Source organism: Chrysemys picta, chromosome 18 (assembly GCF_011386835.1).
Source record: "Chrysemys picta bellii isolate R12L10 chromosome 18, ASM1138683v2, whole genome shotgun sequence".
Lineage (NCBI taxonomy): Eukaryota > Metazoa > Chordata > Testudines > Emydidae > Chrysemys > Chrysemys picta.
Window position 1 is genome coordinate 8093975 of NC_088808.1, and position 22756 is coordinate 8116730.

At 47.1% G+C, this 22756-nt stretch overlaps 1 protein-coding gene across 3 annotated transcripts in view; it reads left to right on the forward strand.

Moving 5' to 3' along the window:
* COL27A1 (collagen type XXVII alpha 1 chain) overlaps window positions 1–22756 on the forward strand; it is a 253052-nt gene that overhangs the window by 102523 nt on the left and 127773 nt on the right. The window lies entirely within an intron of this gene.

Genomic DNA, 22756 nt, shown 5'->3' on the forward strand with positions numbered 1-22756 from the left:
GGCCCAAGCAGGAGTATATCCTCCTGGGGAAAAGTACACTGGGAAAGAGGTTGTGTGTGGGAGTTTGTCATCTTCAAAGTACTTTCTAAGCCACGGCTAATCTGTGCCAGCCCCATGGAGGGATCTGTCTCTGTTTTAACAAACGGGAAAGTTGAAGTTGAGGGATTTGCTCAGGATCTCAGAGGGGAAATGGAATCGGAGCTGGGAATAAACTCCTGGTGTCCTGCTTCAAGCTTGCATCCCTATGCTTGGTGGGTATCATATGAAGATATTGGTCTTGCATTAACTTCAGCTATAAAATCCCCAGAATGTTTTGATTTCCCTCCTGCTTGCAGCTTGTTGCTAATAACAGATGTGCTTGGGGTATAAACAGCCTTTCAATGTGATATTTTAGGAAACAGCTGGGAACGGCGCTCAAGCGCTAAGCCCTGGCTGCCTGTAATACTCATCAACGTTAGACTTGCTGCCCAACCTGTTGCCATCTTCCAGATTTTGACTCTTTTTTGTAGTTTAAAATTATATCCTGTTTTATTTTAGCAGCAGCAACTGCCCTTTCCAAGGCCGAGGCTGGAGAAGGCTTTTATGTGCTATAATGATAAAGAGTCTTGGTGCATAATGAGCTACTAGCTGGTATTTAGTTTTTTTCTATCTACCCTGTAGGGTGAGAAGGGAGAGGCCTGTGCTTTCAAGTCCCAGCTCCAGTTCTGCTCTCAAAAGCAGAGACAAAAATAGGTTTTCCATCTAGTTCAGCATTTGTTTCTCTTTCAAGTGCAGTTGACTTTCTCTCTTTTGAAGAGCAGATTTCTAAGCCCAGCATTACGTTGAATGGCTTCCATGTGGAATGGCCTTAATTTTCTTTTTTGACTGAGACGTCTTTTAGTCCCTCGACCTGCTCAGAAATATTGCATCCGTGGGACTTATATGACCCCCTTTGCCCTAGTCTCAGAGCACCGCACAGTCTTGAATGTGTGTTATTCTCACAGCAGCCCATGATATGAGAGAGAGAATCACTGCTATCCCCATCAGACAGACAGGGAGAGAAGGTCCAGAGAGATCAAAGCCTGGCGTATACTTGAAGATTGTAGTGATATAGTCTAAGCCCTTATGTGGCTGCAGGGGAGGGATAGCTCAGTGGTTTGAGCATTGGCCTGCTAAACCCAGCATTGGCCTGCTAAACCCAGCATTGTGAGTTCGATCCTTGAGGGGGCCATTTAGGGAACTGGGGTAAAAAAAAAATCTGTCTGGGGATTGGTCCTGCTTTGAGTAGGGAGTTGGACTAGATGACCTCCTGAGGTCCCTTCCAACCCTGATAGTCTATGATATATAAAGGTGGCTTATAATTAATGGAGATATCCCATCTCCTTGAACTGGAAGGGACCTTGAAAGGTCATCAAGTCCAGCCCCCTGCCTTCACTAGCAGGACCAAGTACTGATTTTGCCCCAAATTCCCCAAATGGCCCCCCTCAAGGACTGAACTCACAACCCTGGGTTTAGGAGGCTAATGCTCAAACCACTGAGCTATCCCTCCCCCCATTATCATTAATCCCCTTCCCATACCACAATAGCTATACTGCTGTAAAGCACCAAAGGGCTTGTGCCACGCTAACTATACCAGTATAATTAAAGTGGTACAACTTTTGTGTGTAGACAAGGCCAAAGTGATTTGCCCAAGTTCACGCAGAGTGTCTGTGAGGGGACAGAGAATCTTAACCTGGGACTCAGAAGACATCGGTTAACTCTAGGGACCATCATTCCTTGTGTGTTTTCTTGCACTTTTTTTTTAATACAGCATCATGTGAGCCAAGCAGCACAGGGCTCTTTGGGATGCATTGGCACCTTCAGATCCTTGCAGTTCTTGAAAGAGAGTTTATTCCTCCATAGAAATGTTGGCCCAGATCCTCAGCTGGTATAAACCAGCATAATTCCCTGGACAGCAATGGGTCTAAGGTGATATACATTGGCTGGTGATGTGGCCCACAGTTTCTCTGTCCTTCTTGTGACTCACCTGCCTTCCAGTTGTATGTGGTCTTGAGTATGAAATGATGTGGCTTGTGCTTTTCCCCTACAGGGTTTAAATAACTCCGTTCACTAGGATTTTCCCTCTCCAAATCGTAGACCAAAGCATAAGTTCCTTCCTCAGTTTTTACTCTACTCTAGCAGAGTTGCTGCTGAAGCCGATCAGGGTTGAATAAAGACACCAGGATTTGTTGCCGTGTCTGAAGTACTCTGTCTATCTTAGGTATTTACATAGCCCCCTTATCACTGTAGTATCAATCTTCAGGTTGCTTATCCTCCCAGCACCCCTATGGTGCAGAGCAAGGCTATTATCCCTATTGTACAGATGGGGAGCTGAGGCACTGGGAAGTTGAAGGACTTGCCCAAGGTCACTCAGGCAGTCTGTGGCAGAGCATGGAATTGAACCAGGTCTTCCAAGTCCCATGCCAATGCCCTCACTGCTAGAACCTACATACCCCACCACCACCCCATTCCTCGGTACTGCGATTTTAAAAGGAGAGTGAGGAAGACCCAGGCGGTTGAGGAAATGGCATGAGAAATGTAGAACATTTTCCATGGAAAAGCCTGACATAATAAGAACATCTTCTAGTGCTTTCTGAATATGGCCAGAGTCAGAACCTTGACTAGGAGTGAATTCCAGTGGTGAGCACCTGCAGTGCTAATGAACACTTAGACCTTGTCCCATTCAACTTCCCTTGGGGCCCAGCTGTGCTATTACACTCTTTTATCTTGCCGGTGTGGACGGAGCTGGACTTAATTATAACCATGTTATGGAAACTTGTTGCAGCTAAAGACCAGCAGGCGGTTATTACAGTCTCGGTTTTCCATGATCTGGTCCCATCACTGCAGGCAAGCGCAAGCCTTGTTATTGTATGAGCCCCTGCGACGGATCTGACCGTGTGGACAAGCCCTGCTGTAAAATCACAGGTTCTAAGGCAGTTTGCATGTTGCGTTTGAGGGCTATGAATTAAGAAGAGCTGTTCAAGATCCCCTGATCCCTGCGGAACATTCTTTGTCCTCTAACTCCCTGCAGAGCCCTCGCCCAGCCATGAGCATACTGCGGGATGGAGTGAGACTCAGGAGACCTAGGAATGTGTGATCTTGGGCAAATAACTTAATCTCTGTGCTCCATCTGAAATAAGGATAGTGATACTCCCCTAGCTCACAAGGGCGTTGTGAGGTGCATTCATTAACGTGGGTGAAAAGAGGTGCTTTAATACAATGGTGTTGGGCATCGGCTGTACAAGTACCTCGATTCCTCTTATGCACTGAAGATTCCTATGGATGGTAGAATGGGAGCTGATAGGCTGCAGTTACCAATGCCAGCCAGCCAATGGGGAGCCGGTGGCAATGTTAACAAGGCCTGATGTGCCCACGCTCGAGCCAATTTGCTTTGATACGCTTTCAAACTAAATAAAAACCGCCTGTTTTGTAAGCTAACAAATGACATCAGGTCAGACTTCGTTCTAGCGATGACTCAACTTTATGATGCCACTAGGCAGCTCTTAAAAGCAGGAAGATTTGGTCAGCTTGTGGACAGCTGTAGCTGCCTGGTGGGTCAATGTAGGAATGCCAGTGGGGGAGTGTGGTGTGTTTTTTATTAAAACCTCACCTCAGGGTTTCCTGCCATAAGTAATACCCAGAGTGATTTGGTTTTAATAAAGTTAATAGGACAGACTTGAAGATTCCTCTGCCTGAATTTGAAGGCACATTTAGACACTGGACGACTTCCCTTTTTTTGGCTGTTCTGTAGTGAGGAGCCCTGTTCTTTCTATACCGACCCTTTTAGTTCAATAGTTCCATCACAGCAGGCGTGGAAAATTACAGCCCGTGAAAACCGGCGAGGGGCTGAGGACCATCTCCATAGCCGTGGTAGCAACGATTAAATGTTGTAGGCGAGTGAACGTTCTGCATAAATAGTAGTTTGCACTTTCCATCCGAGGGTGTCAATGTGTTTTTGAGTCATTGAGCTTCATAGGAAGCCAAGTAAGGAAGGGCTGTATAAGAATCTCTTCACCAATCCCAGAAGTGCAGCCATGCTTGGGATAGAAAACAGCAGCCATTTAGCAGTATGCGACATCACTACTAAGAGCGGGACTCTAGGAATAAAACCATATGGACTTGTGACTGCAAGGGGAATATAGGTACGTGGAATATAAGTATCCGAACTGGATTATAGCCAGGAGAACTAGGCTAGCGCCCATACACTTGATGTGTCCTACGGCCTGGATTATGATTTCCAGGTCTTGCCCGAATGATCGCCATAGCTACAGCACAACCTTTCCCCTCCAATATCCGCTGATCTGGGACATTGGTTAACGGCTGAAATATCACCTATTGAATCACCAACACCACATTCTACAGCACTGAGACGACACTCAGAGTCTGACCCTCATTAACGTGGGAGACCCGACAGGTTCACAGCCCAGTGGAAGCAAGGAATAACAGAACAAATGCAAACTGGACTAAGGATGTGTCTACGCTGCAGTCATGCAGTCATGGGGTGGGATTGCAGATGTACCCAAGCTAGCTTTAATCTAGCTAGCTCAGGTCCTGGAACAGTGAAGCTGTGTCAGCCTGGACTTCAGTTCAGGCTACAGAAGGCCACCCAGAACTCTGGCTAGCCCTCACTGAAGCCTGTGCTACTCTGACTTCACTGCTCCAGGACTGAAGCTATCTAGATTAACAGTAGCTCGAGTATGTCTACACAAACTGGAATCCTATCCCATGCCTACTGTATAGACATACCCTAAGATGAGACACTTGGGAACTAATGGTTAGCATTTTAACCAAGATTATAGGTGGTGAGCTAATGCTTACCCCCAATACATGCTGTCCTACCCTTCTTTCCCCATGGTTATCACTCCAGCCTAGTAAATGCAAGTGAAGAAATGTGGCTTAGTGTCAGATTCTTGTTTTTAAAAAGCATTTGTGCAATCTCTGATAGTTTAAAACTGAAGTCTTTTAAGTACTGATATAGAGAGAATGGGAAAGCAATCTGTTTAGGTATTCCTCTCACCATAGCAGTTCTCACCCATTACACTTGAGTATCCATGTTATTTTTCATTGAAACCTCAGAAACCTTCTCTTTAGAAAGCATTTCGCTCGTGCATGAAACGTAAGAACAGCCATACTGGTTCAGATCGATGGTTCATCTAACCCACTATCCTGTCTGCTGACAGTGGCCCATGCCAAATGAACAGAACAGGGCAATTTCAAGTGATCCATCCCCTGTTGACCAATCCCAGATTTTAGCAGTTGGAGCATGGGGTTGCATCCCTGACCACCTTGGCTAATAGCCATTGATGGACCTATCCTCCATGAACTTATCTAATTCTTGTTTGAACCCAGATATAGTTTTGGCCTTCACAATATCCCATGGCAATGAGTCCCACAGTGTGAAGAAGTACTTCTGTTTGTTTGTTTTAAACCTGGTGCCTCTTAATTTCATCAGGTGACCCCTAGTTCTTGTGTTATATGAAGGTGTAAATAACACTTCCTTATTCACTTTCTCCACACCAGTCATGCTTTTATATACTTTATCATATCCCCCCCCCCCAGTCATCTCTTTTCTAAGATGAACAGTCCCTGTCTTTTTAATCTCTTCTCATATAGAAACAGTTCCAAACCCCTAATCACTTGTGTTGCCCTTCTCTGTACCTTTTCCTATTCTAATCTATCTTTTTGGGGATGGGATGACCAGAACTGCATGTAGTATTCGAGATGTGTATGAATCATGAATTTATATAGTGGCATTATGATACTTATTGTCTTACTATCTATTCCTTTCCTAACGGTTCCTAACATGGTTAGCTTTTTTGACTGCTGCTGCACATTGAGAGAGATTATCAGAGAACTATCCACAATGACTCCAAGACCTCATTCTTGAGTGGTAACAGCTAATTTAGATCCCATCATTTTTTATGTATAGTAGGGATTATTTTTTTCCAGTGTGCATTACAGACGCTCCCCGACTTATGCAAGCATTCTGTTTTGGAACGCCTTGCTTAAGTCGGGAACGTATACCCGACAATTACGGGGGGGGAAAAAAGCTTACGGGACTTTTTCCGTAAGTGCGGATTTGTATATGTCGGGTTTGCGTAACCCGGGGAGCGTCTGTACTTTGCATTCATCAACACAGAATTTCATCTGCCACTTTGTTGCCCAGCAGGGTGACCAGATGTCCCGATTTTATAGGGACAGTCCCGATTTTGGGGTCTTTTTCTTATATAGGCTCCTATTACCCCCCCCCCCCATCCCCGTCCCGATTTTTCACACTTGCTATCTGGTCACCCTATTACCCAGTAACCTAATTTTGTCAGTGTGGCCAAAGTGTGCAATGACTCTTTTAAATATAACGAGAAATTGAAGGAAGACCACATCTCTGCGAGATTGACATTTTGCACAAAGATCACTTTATGCTCAGGATTTGGTGTTCACAGCACCCTGTGAAATGCTTAAAATATAGGTTAAAGAAGCAGTATGTTTCTGAACAGAATAGTCCTTCTAAACTCCCCAGAAGAGTTTTGCTTCCTCTTTACTGCCCTCCAGGACATCCCAGTGCTGTGCTTCCCAGACACTGCTCGGCAGAGATTCTCTTGGTGATGCGCAGGGCACAGCAGTGGCGTATCACGAGGTTGTTAAAGGAGATGACATTTTAGAGCAGGCAGGGGCAGCTCTATGTATTTTGCCGCTCCAAGCACAGCAGTCAGGCAGCCTTCAGCGGCATGCCTGCGGGAGGTCTGCCAGTCCTGCGCCTTCGGCGTACCCGCCGCTGAAACCGCGGGACCGGCGGACCTCCTGCAGGCATGCCAACAAAGGCAGCCTGACTGCCGCCCTCACAGTGACCGGCAGGCCGCTCCCTGCGGCTTGCTGTCCCAGGCACGTGCTTGGTGCGCTGGTGACTGGAGCCACCCCTGAGAGCAGGGCAGGGGCGCATCTTGATTATGCAGTGTTGTGCAGAATGGAAAAGCTACAGAACCCCTGGATGCAATGTAAAAGCAGCTCCTCCCCTCTCCGTGTGCTCACCGACCCTCCCAATGTCAGCACCCCACTGGGACAGAGTTTATACATTCCGCTTCATTAGATTAATGCACCGTGTCTCCTTGTTCCGGAAAACCATCTGTGCAACGCTAACCTGATAACATTCCAACTCTTCACACCCTGAGGTCGAGCTGCCTCTTCGTTCGCTGAGGGATCCTGCTGGCTAGATCCGGATTCTATGTGCCGAAGGGAAGCGCCGGTAGCAGCTTGTGACTGAATTCTGTGGAGAGTTGGATATGATTCCCCTCATCCCTAGGGTATCAGAATTGAATTGGCATCTACAAGGACAGTGCCCATTTTTCACTGCTTGGCTTTTCTATTTCAGCCTATGCTGCTGTCCTGCTTGGGATTGGGTAACTTGTGCCTGACATCAGAGGCCTGTATTGTCCAGCCCTGTTTCTTCTAAGTGAGTTAGGGAGCGTGCACCTGTTGTCACCTGAGTCACTTCCATTAGACTGGGTAGGTTTGTGATAGTGTGGAAGGAATATAGTGAATTTGATTTGCATATGCAGATGAGCTCTCCAGATATCATCTCTAATTATCAGGACGTCGGCATTCAGGGAGAATGTGCTGGAAGAATGCCCAGAACCAAGCCCAACAGGCCCCCGGATGGCTTCATTCAGATCTATTCTCCAGGACTGTGACCCCCAATGGACTTGATGTCATACTGAGCCTGCATCTCGGGACAGGCAGACTGGATCTAGTGGGTGTTTTCTCTTGTGGTTGCTCGTTGGGCTGCATTTCTATCCTGTGGGGCTTTGACTCCCACCCGTCCCTTCTTTTCACTTATCTCTTGCTTATTAGTGACCACTTGCCCCAGAGTATTTTTGGTCTTCAAAAGCTTCTAAAAAAAGGACATGGTGCTTTTGATTTTCTCTCCTTCCTTTATTTATCTGAAAATTACTGCAGCACATAAAAGAAATCACAGTAGACTGCAATCTAAATATAACCCCACACACTGTCTGTTGCCCTCTCGTGACTAGTCTACATAAGAGCCTACTGCTTCTACCAGCTTGAGGAGTTGTTCTTTTAGCTCAACGGTTGGAGGGTCACCATTTTAATAATGAAGGTTCCGAGTTTGAACCTCACTGATGACTTCAGCGCAGGGCAGCTGTTCTTAAAATGTATATCCCAGTACCCTGCATATAGATCTGGTCGGAATACTGGTTGTAAAGCTAGTTAAATGCAAAAATGCAGGGCAAAGAGACACCACTGTGATATTATCCATTTATAAGGGGCTAAGAGCTATAGCCCACTTCTCTACTTTCTTGCTCCCCTGTAGAATCTCTACTGATTGAAGAAAACAGGCCTGAAGCATAGTTGCCCAGGTTAACTAGGATTAAAAGGGAGCTGTTGAAACCCTTTCAGTGGAATGCCATATTCATGCTGAGAATAGCAGTGCCCGTGACCCGTCCCTGCTGAGGCACCGGGCGGGGAGGCAGGCATGGTGTCAGGGAGAGAGCAGCAGGCAGTTTTACCAGGCAAGAAAGGAGAGAGGTAAGAATACAGTGCACGTGAGTGTTAGCGATGAGGTTTCTTAAGAAGTTAGCACTCTACTGGTGTCCCTGTGAACCTGGGCAGCCAAGGGCTTCCACTTCACGCAATCACTTGATTGTACAGTACTGTCAGAGGGACATGGTTGGAGTCCAAAACACCTGAGTTCTCCTGGTTCTGATACCAACTCCCTCTGCAACTGGGGTGCGTCACTTCATGCTTTTGCCTCGGTTTCCAAAGAATTGAGGCACAGGCCTTCTCCGCGCCCCTCATTCCTATGTCCAGGCATGTTCCCCATCCGTTTCCATGTATGTCCTCACTAGCATGCCCATTCCTTGCTGTTGGAAAGGGTTGTTTTGTGTTCCTTTGAAATGCCACGATTGAAGAGTAAAGCCAAGGTGGAGTCTGGGCAGGTTTTAATAGTACAAGAGACCCATGTGCATACTGTGCAGGGCTGAGTGGATCTCCTGGTCATTAGATAGATACTAGGACAGAAAATATCATGTTGCCTCTCTATAAATCCATGGTACGATCACATCTTAAATACTGTGTGCAGATGTGGTTGCCCCATCTCAAAAAAAGATATATTGGAATTGGAAAAGATTCAGAAAAGAGCAACAAAAATGATTAGGGGTATGGAACGGCTTCCATATGAGGAGCGATTAATAAGACTGGGACTTCTCAGCTTGGAAAAGAGATGGCTAAGGCAGGGCTTGGGAGCTGTGCTCCGGCTCTGCTCCAGCTCCAGGCAAAAACCTGCAGCTCCACTGCTCCGGAGCTGCTCCAGCTCTGGGCTCCACTCCAAAGCCCTGGGCTAAGGGGAGATATGATTGAGGTCTACAAAATCATGACTGGTGTGGAGAAAGTAGCTAAGGAAGTGTTGTTTACTACTTCCCATAGCACAAGAACTAGGGGTCACCCAATGAAATTAATAGGCAGCAGGTTTAAAACAAATTAAAGGAAGTATTTCTTCACATAATGCACAGTCAACCTGTGGAACTCCTTACCAGAGGATGTTGTGAAGGTCAAGACCAAAAGAACTAGATAAGTTCATGGAGGACAGGTCCATCAATGGCTATTAGCCAGGATGGACAGGGATGGTGTCCCTAGCCTCTGTTCGCCAGAAGCTGGGAATGGGCGACAGGGGATGGATCGCTTGATGATTACCTGTTCTGTTCATTCCCTCTGGGGCACCTGGCACTGGGCACTGTAGGCAGACAGGATACTGGGCTAGATGGACCCTTGGTCTGACCCAGCAGGACCATTCTTATGCTCAAACAGTCACGTGTTTTCACCGGTGGAACCACACCCCAGTTTTCCTGCATGCCAGCCAGGTTCTCTGCCATCGGACCTAAAAGAGCCCATCTGCTTGCTAGGGCCTGAAGACGCTTTGCCCAAAGTGCTATGCACGGCAGAGTAGTTAGTACTATTTGTGCTGCCTTTGGCCAGGATTTGGGGCATGGGAACCCAAAACCACTGGATTCCGATTTAGCAATCCTGTCTGCCAGGATGTTTAATTATACCTTGCAGAGAGCTCAAAAATACCCTTCCTGACGTTTATACGTCCCTGCGGGAGCTGGGTGTCCCCCTTTGGCAGGCAGCGCTTGGTCTGTGGCTCTACACTGAAACGCTCCTTTCTAATTATCTCCCAGGGAGCTCTAATTTGGTTCTTCAGAGAAGCAGCAAAAATCATTCCCAAGAAGGGAAACTGATGGAGGCTGCAAGAGCCTCATGCTTTCCTGGAGGGCTGCAGCCTCCATTAAAAAGCAACATGGCTTCAGAATAGGTGATGCCAATGGCATTAGAAAAGCAAACAGCCTCTCCTGTCCCCTCTCAACCCACGTCTTCCGTTTGCTGGGGAGCTTGTATCTCCCCTTTCTTGGTCTCATGTTGGCTGCTGTGAGGTAGGAAGGATGGAGTCAGGAACCAGGGAACTGCCGGACTGGATCAGCCCCATAGTCTGTCTAGCCCTGTCTGTCAGTGGCCAGCACCAGATGCTGCAGAGGAAGGTGTCAGAATCTGACAGTAGCAGATGTGGGATTATCTGCCCCCTTGCAGGTCTGGTCCGCATCCCTTATAATTAGCTATTTGGTTTAAACCCCAAAGCAAGAAGTTATATATCCCTTCCAACATGTTTTTTTTAAGCATTAGCCATTATAACTCTGTGTATTCCAGAGGTTCCCAAAATGGGGGACATGGAGGCACATTTCGGGGAGGCGGATGGTGGGACCAGGCCAGCCGCCACGCAGGACAGGGAGGGGAGCGCCAGCCCCACCCCGGCCCCAGTCCTGCTCCTAGCCCTGCGTGGGGGCTGGCCCCGGCGCGGCTCTGCATCCGGCTGCTGGCCCCCACTGCAGCCTGTAGCCTCAACCCCCTTACCTCTGTCTGTGTCTCCACCCAACCCCTCCCCCAGCTCCCAGCCTGGCTCCAGAGCAGTGGGGGGGCATGGACAGGAGTAAGGGAGGCACAACCCTCAAAAGTTTGTGGACCTCTGGTCTACTCTCTCTTTGAACGTTGTGAAGGTTTTGACCTCAGTGAAATGCTATGGCAATGAATTCCAGTCACATTACTTGGCGGGAGTGTGAAGTTTATCTTTTCATCTCAGAGAGATCGCTCCCCATCCTGTCTAACCTCCCATACAAATATCTCAAATGCATTCCCTAAAGACTCCAGAATGAATCCTATCCTAGAACAGGATGGTAAACTACTGAACAGTATGACCAGTTATATTCCTGGCTATGTTAATCCCCACATAGTAGGTTTGCCAGGTATTCAGTTTTCGACCGAAACGTCCAGTCAAAATGGGACCCTGGCGGGTTTGGTCAGCACTGCCGACTGGGCCGTTAAAAGTCCAGTCGGCAGTGCTGTGGGTCTAAGGCAGGCTAGTCCCTACCTATCCTGGCACTGTGCTGCGCCCCAGAAGTAGCCAGCAGGTCCAGCTCCTACATGGGAGGGCCACGGGGCTCCGTGCGCTGCCCCCACCCCGAGCACCGGCTCCACACTCCCATTGGCCGGGGTCTGTGGCCAATGGGAGCTGGGGGTGCTGGTGCCTGCGGGTGAAAGCAGCATGTGGAACCTCCTGGCCCTCCCGCCTAGAAGCCGGACCTGCTGGCCACTTCCAGGGCGCAGCGCAGTGCCAGGACAGGCAGGGAGCCTGCCTTAGCCCCGCTGCGTCGCTGACCAGGAGCTGCCTGTGGTAAGCCCGGGCCCCAACCCCGAGTCCCAACTCCCTGCCCCAGCCCTGAGACCCCCCCAAACCCAGAGCCCCCTCCTGCACCCCAGCCAAAGCACTCACTCCCTGCACCCCAACCCTGAGCTCAGAGCCCCCTCCCACACCCTGAACCCCTCATCCCCAGCCCAGAGCCCATACCCCCTCCTGCACCCCAAATCCCTGCCTCAACCCACAGTCCTCTCCTGCACGCCGAATCCCTTGGCCCCTCTCTCCAGCCTGGAGTCCCCTCCTGCACCCCAAGCCCCTCAAGCCTGGCCCCAGCCCAGAGCCTGTACCCCCTCCCACACCCCAACCCCCTTCCTCAACCTGCAGCCCCCTCCACATTCCAAATCCCTCAGCCCCAGCCTGGAGCCCCTTGTGCATCCCAAACCCCTCATCCCCGGAGCCCTCACCCCAGCCCGGAGCCCCCTCCTGCACCCCGAACCACTCATTTCTGGCCCCACCTTGGAGCCTGCACCCCCAGTTAGAGCCCTCTTCCCCTGACCCAGCCCAGTGAAAGTGAGTGAGGGTGGCGGAGAGCGAGCCACTGAGGGAGAGGGAATGTAGTGAACAACAGCGGGGTCTTGTGGAAGGGGCGGGGCCTCGGGGAATGGGTGGGGCTCGGTTTTGTGCGACTGGGCAACCCTACCACATAGTCTTTGTGGTTGCTACATATTGTTGTGATTACATCCTCTTGTGAGCTAGATCTTGTTTTATTGGCTTGATCAGAATGGTTACATTTTAATAAAGCTAAGCCCACATCATGGTTAAGGATTAAACTATTGGTTTTTTTTAAAATAAGAACCATGAATGATTCAGTTGGACTGAATTTCAATCTGAAAACATTTTTCTGAAATAAAGTTACTTAAATTAGTCCCTGGCCTGAAAATAATTAATAAAATAGATTGTTAAACTTTTCAAATTATGGTTCTGAAAATTACCAAATCGGATCAAATAAATCTATCATCATTTAGGGGGCAGGTGGGGTTTTTTAATGCACACAGAGACTTTCTTCTAAGGCCTGGTCTGTATTCAAAGTTGCACAGTGTAATTGAAGGTGTGACTTCAAACCTGTTTAGGTAAACCAGTGGAACACGCAGTGTAGATGCTCTGAATTTGATTTTAAACCTGTCTTATATCTAAGGTTGAATTGAATTAAGAGTAGCTAAATCAAGATAAATCAGATTTAAATTGCATTAAGGGGGTCCATGTGGGATTATGAACCACTTTAATTAAATCAATTTGAAATAACACTTTTATTTAAATAAATGAAAACTCTGAATATAGACAAGGGATAAAAATTTCAAAAGCGCCTATGTGACTTGGGCGCCTCAGTTCCATAGAAAGAAGATGGGGCGTAGGCTCCTAAATCACTTAGGGCCTTTTGGTCTGCAACCTTGGTTAAAAATTTCAATGTGAATTGCGGGAAGGCTGGAGAGAAGGGGCAGAATGGGACTTAATGATTGGTGGGGGGGTAGAGTGAAATGCACTCAGATGGTTGGACTGGAGGATTCATAGATTCATAGATTATAGGACTGGAAGGGACCTCGAGAGGTCATCGAGTCCAGTCCCCTGCCCGCATGGCAGGACCAAATACTGTCTAGACCATCCCTGATAGACATTTATCTAACCTACTCTTAAATATCTCCAGAGACGGAGATTCCACAACCTCCCTAGGCAATTTGTTCCAGTGTTTAATCACCCTGACAGTTAGGAACTTTTTCCTAATGTCCAACCTAGACCTCCCTTGCTGCAGTTTAAACCCATTGTTTCTGGTTCTATCCTTAGAGGCTAAGGTGAACAAGTTCTCTCCCTCCTCCTTATGACACCCTTTTAGATACCTGTAAACTGCTATCATGTCCCCTCTCAGTCTTCTCTTTTCCAAACTAAACAAACCCAATTCTTTCAGCCTTCCTTCATAGGTCATGTTCTCAAGACCTTTAATCATTCTTGTTGCTCTTCTTTGGACCCTTTCCAATTTCTCCACATGTTTTTTAAAATGCGGCGCCCAGAACTGGACACAATACTCCAGCTGAGGCCTAACCAGAGCAGAGTAGAGCGGAAGAATGACTTCTCGTGTCTTGCTCACAACACACCTGTTAATACATCCCAGAATCATGTTTGCTTTTTTTGCAACAGCATCACACTGTTGACTCATATTTAGCTTGTGGTCCACTATAACCCCTAGATCCCTTTCTGCCATACTCCTTCCTAGACAGTCTCTTCCCATTCTGTATGTGTGAAACTGATTTTTCCTTCCTAAGTGGAGCACTTTGCATTTGTCTTTGTTAAACTTCATCCTGTTTAACTCAGACCATTTCTCCAATTTGTCCAGATCATTTTGAATTATGAAGATCATTTTGAATTATGATGAGGAGGAGATGGGGTATGCACGGGGTGGAATGTGCCTCGCCGTTCAGAATACGTTTTGTAGGAGAAAACTTGTGTTTGCTCCAAAAGTTTGGCTTTCTTCCAAAGCCATCTCAAAGCCATCACCAGGCAGTTTGGGTCTTAATGTCTGAAATGGACATCTGGATGCCTTTGGTTTAACACTTACCAATGCTCAGAACATGATCCCTGCATGTGGGAAGAGAGTAAGCATGGTGTCTTAGCCTTCTGCCAAGTAATTTCAGGCTGGAGTTCCTGTATGGTGCCGGCCTGCAGCTTATGCTTCTATGGGAAAGCCCAGAAGAGAGAGGATTGTGAGACGTACCGTGTATTTGTCTAATATGTGGTATAAACACATTAACACACGCAATCCTCTGTTGCTAATTAGTTTCAGATGATGCCGGCACAGAGTTGTTGAGCCTAGCCAACTCCCATTGAGTTGGCCGAATGGGAGATTCAGATACTCTTCGTCTCTGAAAACCAGTTTATCGACGTTTGCTTATGTTGGTTACAGCGTCTATGCTGTAAGGCGGGCTGGCTGCAAAACAAGAAATTCCACTTCCTGAACATTTTCAAAACGGAGGCAGTTGTTCCACCGTGGGGTAAATTGGAACCTTTCCTATTTTTTTCATGAAAAATGAGAGACTAATCTCAGAATAGCCAGTAGCCCAGTGGTTAGGACACTCAGCTGGGAAGTGGGAGATCCAGATTCAAGTCCTTCTTCCAAATCTGGTACAGCAGGGACACTTGAACCTGGGTCTCTCAGATCCCAGGTGAATGTCCTAACCACCAAGCTATTGGCTATTATTGGGTTTTGATCAGAAATTCCATCCTGGACTTGAGAAAACTTTCATTGAAACTGATTTGTTTCCATTAACATTTTTGGTTTTGATTAATCTGCATTTTCCTTTGAAAAAGCGCAAAAAAAAAAATCAACCAGTTCTACCTGTGATTGTTTAATGTAAAGCATCGTGAGGTCCTTGGATGAAAGATGCTATAAAAGTGTGTATGGTTATAGTTAGCAATAGGCACTGCTCTTCCAACTTTAGGGGAATCCTTTTCCTTCAGATCTATAATACTTGCTCTTGCAGCTGTCACACACACTGTTTCACATTCCTCAAAGTGGGGGGAAAAGGGATCTCAGGGGGCAAAGATATTGTGTTTCACTGAAGTCAGATGAATAAGAGAATCTGTGTTAGAGCTGGGAACTGAACCAGACCGCTTAAGCGTAGTCCAGTGCTCTAACCTCAAGAGCATCTTTCCTCTCCAAATAGCTGTGTGTTAGTCCTTGCTCAAGTTTGCAACCCTCCCAATTGAGTAGGTCTGTCAATTTCACCAATGTGCTGTTAAGTAGAGCGGGTCGGTGATTTTTTGACAACCCCGCCCTTTTTTTCCTCACCAAAAAATGTCAATGAATTGAAACCCCATTTGTCTGTGAAACAGAGTTGGTTTTGACGAATTTCCTGCCTCAAAAACATTTTTGAACAGAAAGTAAGTTTCAAAATTGTCAAAACATCCCAAAATGAAAGCGTTTGTTTTTTCTAGTAGAAATGGCTGTGTTTCAAATTTTGGAGTACGTTTAGACTAAAAGAAGATTTTAAAAGCAATCAAAAATATTTTTTTTTTAAATTATCAAAACCTAACATTTTGGTTAACCTGAACCCAGAAACTTTTTCAGATTTTGGATTCAGGAAAACTTTTTTGAGATGTTGATTTTTTTTTTTTTTTTTGTCCCAGTTCAGGGCAGGAAAAATTTCAATAGTATGAATATTTTTGCAGGATGGGAAAACCATTTCTTGGCCATCCTGTTCTTCTGTTAAGCCCCTTGGCCTTTCCAGGATTAATACGTTATAGAACACCCCCTCCTCCCGCCCCACTTTGGGAGTGTAATGAGCACCTGGTCCCTTTGCGCATGGACTCACGGTGGGATTTCTCTGCTGAACTGTATTCTTTCTCCAGTTCCTTGTTTTTAACCAGATGCAGCTTATTTCTTTCATTTGATCGTCTGCTCCACCTTAACTGGGTACAGAAATCAGCTTTGAAATGCTTTGATGGATGCTCTGTCGTGATCTATAACAGTGGTGCTGGCAACAGAGTGTGTTCGGATGGCAGTGCTTCAGGAAGAGAGACCTTTCTTTTTCTGTTTCAAAGTGTCATGAGTAGGGCCGTACCAATTCCATGCCCGTGAAAAATGTGTCACGGACCATGAAATAAGCCCTTCTCCATGAAATCTGATCTCCCCCCTGCTGCTGGGAGTACCCTAGCCAGGGGGTTCCTAGCTGCAAGTCCCCCCTGGGCTGGGGAGGGACAGGACTTGTCTTTCCCCTGCACAGCCACTCTCGCTGTCACGAGGGAGATCAGATCGACCTCCACGTGCCTCCTCCTGCTGCAGGAAGCTCCAACCTCAGAGTTTCCTGCCGCTAGAGGAGACTTGTGGAGGTGGGTCCGATCTCCCCCTGCTGCTGGGAGTGCCCCAGCCAAGGGGCTCCTAGCTGTGAGTCCCTGCTGGGCAGCGGACGGACATAGGACCCTGGCCAGAGGCTGGATTTAAGCCTGCCTTTTGCAGAGTGCTCTTGTTCAAAGGTGCTGCACATTCAGGGCCGGTGCTACCATTAAGGCAAACTAGGCGGTTGCCTAGGGCGCCAAGATTTGGGGGCGCCAAAAAGCGGTGCCCCCAATTTTTTTTTTTACAGCGTTCCTACGCCCCTTCCCCCGCACTTCTCCCACCTCCCAGGCTTGCAGCGCCAATCAGCTGTTTGGCGCCGCAAGCCTGGGAGGGGAGGAGAATTAGAGCAGGAGCGGCGTGCTCAGGGAGGAGGCGGAGCAGAGGTGAGCTGGGGTGGGGAGCTGCCACATGGCTCCCGGGGGGGGGGAGAGCTGCTGCGGGGGGGGGGGGGCGCTCAGGATGGAGGGCGGGGGGGCAGGGAGCAAGGTGGAAGTTTCGCCTAGGGCGCGAAACTTCCTTGCACTGGCCCTGTGCACATTTCTTGGCATCTTCCTGGTGCCATTTCTGTTCCAGGCCTCTCAAGGTGTTTCAGATCATGCTTTGCAAACGCAACCACTGCTCAGCAAGTTCAGGCATTGCACTGCCCACAGGGTAACCCACAGCTGGCACCTCTGGGATTTGCATTAAGCCACAAGTGGAACAGACGCTGTCGTTCACCTTTATTCAAAGGGTTGTAAGCATATCGAATAAATGTGATGAGGAATCTGTCCCTCACTGGGACCTGAACCCACGAAGCTCTGACCCACAAACCAGGACCTCTCTGCAAGAAAAGTCTCCATTTGCTCTTATCAGGAGTATTGCTTATTTTCTCCCCAGACCACCATTTTTTCTTACTTATTTTCCCCTCCTCCCTCTGTTTTTTGATGTCGAACCCTTTGTCCCACAGAAGCATCCACTGGCTTCTGGTTTGCGGTGGGAGTTAAGAGACAGAACGTCAGCCGTCAGGGAGGTCTGTTCATGAATTCAGAGTCGCAACAAGTCTGCGCTCATAGGCATCCCAATCTGGGGAGGGGTGGGAACGGAGAGCTGTTCACCTCCACACTGCTCACCTTCACAAGCCCGTGCTGCTTCCTCCCATGCAGATGACCTCTACTGGGCTTTCTTTGTCTGGCCCATAGGAGATTGCCAGTCAAAGGCATGTTCTGCTACAGAAAGGGCTTGTGGGACATGTTCTCTTCCACTGCCATGGATAACTCCATTAAGGATGCTCCAGTGGTTAAACTGCTAGCCAGGGGCTTTGGAGATGTGGGTTTAATTCCCTGCTCTGTCCCAGATTTCCAGTGTGTCCTTGAGACTTAGGGTATGTCTACCCTGCAAAAGAAAACCCATGGCAGCAAGTCTGAGAGACCTGGGTCAACTGACATGGACTACAGGGCTAAAAAATAGCCCTGGAGATGGTCCTGTCCAGGCTCTGAGTTGCACCCTCCAGACTAGAGCCTGAGCAGGGATGCCTACACTGCTAGTGTTAGCCCTGGAGTGCAAGCCCAAGTCAGTTGATCTGGACTCTGTGGCTCGCTGCTGCGGGTTATTTCTGGTTTGCGAGGGAAAATGGACACTGTAGTTGGACACCATTGCCCTGGGCTCTGTTAAACTAAAGCCTTTCTCCAGTCAAATCTGACCACACCCTGGCTCCTGGAGTTTTATAATATATTCACATAGCCAGGAGCAGAGAGAGACAGCTCACTCCAGTGCCAACGGGATAAAATTTCCTTACCCACTCTTGATATTTAAGTACAAATTGGCAATGGCTCTTTTTCTTTCTTTCTTTCTTTTTTTTTTTTTAAAGAAGAACCCAAAATCTGTGGTGTGCTTTGGAGCCCAGCCATACTTGCAGTCTGTGCTTCCATTGAGAAAAATGAGGGCACTTGTCGGGACTAGCTCTGTGGTAGTGAAGTGGGCGAGGCTATGTAGCATCCCTTATGCCAACTGCACAGTCTAACCTTTCCATTCCCCATGCTTGGTTTTGCCCTGCGGGACATGATGAAGATCCTTGTGCTGAGTTGTCTGCTGCTGGATTTGCAAGCAGCTCGGGCTGCCATAGGCTTTCCTAAGGTAGGGGAATTTTGAGCAGGGGGTTGGACTAGATGACCTCCTGAGGTCTCTTCCAACCCTGAGATTCTATGATTCTGTGAATTATTTGGAGTTGGTGTTAATCTCCCCCATGGGCACCCAGCCATGGAGGACCCAGCTGCAAGTCTCATGTATTGTAACATGAAATTATTTGTCCTGGAGGTTCAGTCCAGTTTGATTGCAAGTAGTAAAGGCTTTTGGTTTGTGTTCTTTTCCCCATATCTGCATCCCTTCAGTTATTAATGTGTGTGTGTCTCTCTCTCTCCAGAAGACAAACTTATTTTACCCCCTTAGAGAGTGCCTATATCAGCTCCTTTGAAGATAAGTAAATGCCCCCGTTAAATTGTTTCAGAATGTCCACAAAGAGGATAATAAGTTGGTTGGGGTTAAACAGCACGTAGAGTGCAGGGACATTTTGCTGTATATTTATATCATGTCCATACATCTTTTCAGGCAAGCAACTGTGTGTCGTTCTGCTGATCTGGTTCTGTCTTCTGTAGATCTTCCTTCAGGTAGTGAACTGGGCATGTCCAGGTCCTGTTTTTAACCTGACTTCCTTTCTGCAGTGTGACTGACCTCTGTGGATATGCTAGGGTGACCAGATGTCCCGATTTTATAGGGACAGTCCCGATATTTGGGGCTTTTTCTTATATAGGTGCCTATTACCCCCTGCGCCCCATCCCCATTTTTTACACTTGCTCTCTGGTCACCCTAGAGAGCTGCTGATTTGATGATGCTGCCTCTCAATCCTGGGACTCCAGTTGTGTTTGTTTTTATTCTGAACTCAAATAATTCATTTTGAAGTGATTTTTTTTCTTCTTTATTTCTGCTCGAGGTGGCTGTTTGTTTCTCTGTTAATCAGGCTTGCCAGGAGACTGAATCTTGTGTGAGAGACACTCGAGGAAGTGGATTACTGTGGACTCTGTGCATCAGACAACAATGTGTTATTGACTTTCCTTCATTTTAATTGTGGAAATGCCGTATCTAACTGTATGGAGTTTACACTTATTTCAGCTAGATCAGAGGTTTTCAACCTTTTTTTCATTTGCAGACCCCCTACAAATTTTTGAAGGGAGGTGCCAGACCCCTCTGGAAATCTTACACATAGTCTGCAGGCCCCCAGGAGTCCACGGCCCACAGGTTGAAACCCACTCAGCTAGATCAGTGCCCTGATGACTGCAGTACGGTGCCATGGAGCAGCACTTGCACAGCCACAGAGTGGAAGGATTTACTATTTGGCCCCAAGTTTCAGTTCAGTTTCCTTTAAATAAGTTGTGTGTATCTATATTTAGTCATCTAGAAGCCCAACCAACTCTCTTTTCCAAGGAGCAGTATTGGAAGAAATCACTGACAGAGAAATGTCCCTATTTTTACAAATATGCACACGTTGTGTGTAGAGCTCAATCAAGCATGTCATCCAGGGTTTCATTTGTGGCTTCATTTAGTTCTTGAGGAAACGAACATTGGAGTTGTTGGCCAAAAATGCTTTGAATACACTAATCTCCTAGTAGCTTCACTGTGGGGACAGCAACAGCAGGAGTGATAGTATAGACAGAGCCATCCGCGTTTTTACCACCGTGTCTAGCCTGGCTCAAAGCAGGACTAGTTAACAGAGAGGAAAAAATGCTTGTCATTGCCAGAGCTCTACTTGTACTAGTGCTTCCACTACGGACACTGCTCTGCAAATACAGTAGTGCTGTGGTGGGAGACTTCCTGAAAAAGACATTTATCCTCACGGCAAGCTCGCTGTTAGTTCCATTAGTAAGTAACCAGGGCTTACATCTGTGGCATTGAGTATTAAAATACTTGTCATGAGCGCTCAGCCTGATTGAAACAAACTCCTGCAGTGAGTATGGATACCTGTTAAGTACAGGGCAACTTGCCTTAAGCGGCACCCAAAGGACCCACAAAAATGGATGGCTTATGCAGAATGATACGACACATTCTGATTCTCCTCTTACTCCAGTGTAAATTGGGAGCCACTCCTCTGAAGTCACTGGAATTACACCAGGGTAAAACTTGCATGAGGAGAGAATCATACCTGGATCGTTGCTGGTCAGCAATATTTTGACACAGCGTTTTTCATTGAAAAATGCTGATCCAGCAATATCAGAATTTTCTGTGGGAAAAGGGTCTCTTTTGATGGAGTTCTCAACTTGAAATATTTTTGAAAACGTTTTGAAATGGTCAATGTTTCTTTTGACCTATTGGAAATGAAAATGGTTTTGGTTTTCCAGTTTGAAACCACTTTTTGTTTTGAAAGGTAAGTTAATTAGAGTAAAAACAGATTTTTAAATGGACACAGTCAAAACAAAATGTTTCCATTAACTGGAACTGAATTCTCCCCCTCCTCCTTTCTGGATCATGAACATTTTTGAGATTTTTCACTTTGTCCTGATTTGGGAAGGGCCAAAATTTCAAAATCTCAAAAATGTTCATGGGACGGGGAAACTTTCCTGCCCAGCTCTACCTAGGATGTTGGCAATACCTTAGGGCACAAGATAAGAAGTTGCTTGATAAGAGCTGTATCTTGTTCAGGTTTCTCTGTAATCAAGACAGCATCTCATTGATTCTAATAGGTGAACTTAAAAGGGGATGGTTGTGTTGTGTTAACTTATCAGCAGGATCATGGCTTTGATGGACACCCACGCGCCTGGCCCTGCTTCCTTGTGAATCCAGGCCTCTTCTAACACTGTTACAGAAACAGAGCTGTGGGCAGGGTAACGGAGTGAGGTCTGTTTTCCTTCCTCCTGGTTTCCACCTCTTCCCGCCCTCCTGTCATGTTAAATGAGGCACCACATGTTCTGGAAGTTTAGTTATAAGTTTCCTCTCTTGATTTTGCCTCGTGGTGCACTAGCTGTTTGTGACCGATTAATTCAGCATTTCTAAATAAGCAACAGCGGGTCTGTTAACCAAGACCAGGTGCCTAACAAACAGTTGGGCTAAATGATGTTGCTAACCAGTTCTGCTCAAAGCAAGATTCCCGGCAGATGTGGATGTACATGAGATCCTCTCTAGCCCAAGTGTTCCTTCTTGGTCTGTCCCCATTTTACAACAGTATAACCCTGGTAACAAGGCTGATAACTCTGTCTACACTAGCATTCCTGCTGTTGCTATCACCAATGGAGCTGCAGTTGTGGGAGATTTAAAAGGGTAACGCAAGTGTGGGGTGTAGTCTCCCTCTAGTGACTGCTTTAAGAGGATTCTGATTGTGATTTATTATTTGTATTGTGGTAGCGCCTAGGCATGGACCAGGACTCAGGTGTGCTAGGCACTCTACAGACACAGAACAAAAAGGGCTTACAGTCTGAGACAACAGACAACATATGTTCTAATGCAGCGAAACCACTTTGGGTAGAACATCTTACTTGTTTAGGGAGGTTATTTTCTTTTTTGAGTTTGGAACTTTTTTAATGTCATGATTTCCCCCTCCCCTCTTCCCACTCCCCTGTCACTGTATGGGGAAGGGTGAGGTACCGGGACTCCATCTCTCTTGTGCTAGGAAGCTGCAAGAACAATTGCTGCTTTCACCATCCCTAAGGGGGCAGTTTACTATGATGGGCTAGCCCAGAATGAAACCCTTGCCAGTCACCATGTTTAATTCATTAATTTGCCACAGATGTCCCAGAGACTGCACTTCCTCTTATCTTTCCTTCTCCCTGCCTCCCAACCCCCTTCCCTGCTGGACCCTCAAGGAGGTTTGCTGCCTAGAGTGTTATTCCAGCTGCTGTTAAATGGAAGAGGAAGTTTCAGAGTAAGGGCTGGGAGCTTAGCAGTTGCCCTTAATTGAGACATGCCTGAGTGTGTGACTGCACTGAGACCACAAGGAGACTTTAAGTGCTTTGAAAGTTGTATCTCAAAGACTTTGGGTTTATGGATTTGTGCCTCGTGTAACTCCGTGGACTTCAGTTAAATCCGCTTGCACCAGAGTTGGATTTCCATCCTCATAACTCTGGCCCCTGGCGCCCCTCCACAAAAACAGGTGTTTAATTTTGTTTTACCCTTTAGTTCGAGGCTGAGAGAAGCGG